This window comes from Arachis ipaensis, chromosome B02, assembly GCF_000816755.2.
Source record: "Arachis ipaensis cultivar K30076 chromosome B02, Araip1.1, whole genome shotgun sequence".
In the NCBI taxonomy this organism is placed as follows: Eukaryota; Viridiplantae; Streptophyta; class Magnoliopsida; order Fabales; family Fabaceae; genus Arachis; species Arachis ipaensis.
The window spans coordinates 93093394-93095085 of NC_029786.2; positions in this window are offsets into that span (position 1 = coordinate 93093394).

Sequence of the window (1692 nt, forward strand, 5' to 3'; positions counted from 1 at the left end):
CGACGTGGAGGTAGAGGTGGGCAGGATGATAGTAATGGTGAGGACGACAGTGGTGGTGATGGGGATGACGGAGGTGATGACAATGGTCAAGGAGGTGGAGGAGGTGGTGACGGTAGTGGAGGGTACAATGGTGGGAGCAGAGGTGGTGGAAGTTTAGGGGGTTCAGGGGGACACCACGGTGGAGGTAGTGGTGGTGGTGGGTTTAGCGATTTAGGTGGTCGTGGTCAGCCTGGAGGAGGTAAGGGTCAACCAGCTAGAGGTGATGCAGGGGAGGGGAGCCATGTATATGGTTGTCATGGAGTGGGTGGGGAAATGAATCATACTTCACATTATCGCATAAGACGGAAGTCAGGATTATATAGAACAACTTCTCCACGCATTTTACACCATGCAAACCTAGTTTCTGGAGTATAGTATTCTTAAACTCAATAAATGTCATGAAAGGTTTGAGAAAAATACTCAGGGAGTCCTTATTAGTAAACTTAATTTCTGATCGCATTTTTTTCTTAATGGACTCTTTATAGTGCACAAGAGATACAAAACTCTCATCACTAGTCATTGTAAATCTCATTATGGTGAAAAATTCACGTTGAGCTCGTATTTATAAACGTTAGTACTCTATAAATCGAATTAAGTGTCTTCAATTTAATCATATGGTGTCATACATATTAAATCGACCCTAATGACTTCGTTTTACTAAAAAGCTACGTATCATCATAAATCGAATTGAGTTGATTCGATTTACCTAGTAATTAAAAATTGAATCTCTTTGCTTCGATTTAGTAGGGTAATCTAATTCGAAGCCATTAGTGCATGTAAATCGAATTTAATCAATTCAATTTATATAGAAAAACAATTTGAAACTTTGACGTAGCCTTTTTCAGATTAGGAGATCTGCGTAATTTTGTAAGAGAGTTAGTTTATTAAAGTAAATTGCGCTATTTTTTCTTGGGTTATGCTTAAAAATGTAGCCGAATACACTTTTTCTTTTGTTGTCTTTTAAAAGTAGATTAAGTAACATTATCCTAGCATCACTTAAAAAGTGACTCTTTTAATCAATGTTCTGAAAACCAGACCAGATCGACCGGTCAAACCGATTCGACCGGGAATTGGCGTGGAAAACGGTCCGATCCTCTCCTTAAAACTGTTGATCCCCAAATCGCTGGAAAATCAATGAACCGGCTAATAACCGGATGATTGGACCGGACCGAGAACCGACCAGTTCATATGAAATGACGTCGTTTTCATTGCTGATAAAAAAAAAACAAAATCCCCCAACCCATGCGAGTCCTCACCCGATTACCCCCCCACCCCCAATACACACCAAACACCCCTCCTTCGACAAACACACTCACCAGCAAGCCCTAAGGGTCCCAAACCAAAAACCCAACCTCGTCAACGGAACCGCCGCCGCCGTCCATGGTTGTCGGCATCTCTGCGGCCTCCTCCTTCCCCTGTCCCAAACACATACGGCCAGACCTTCTCTTCTAGCTCGGGCTCGGCACGTCATCCATTTCCCCAGTGACTTTGATGTTCGTGTTCGAGGCTTCCAACTGCTGCACCATCGTGTCTTCGTTGGCTCGCCATCGTCGTCCTGCTGTCAGTGGCTCTGTGGACTGTGGTAACTAAGAAGATTATAGCTGCTGGAGAAATTATTAGAAGCACCAAAACCCCAACAACTAATGCTATATT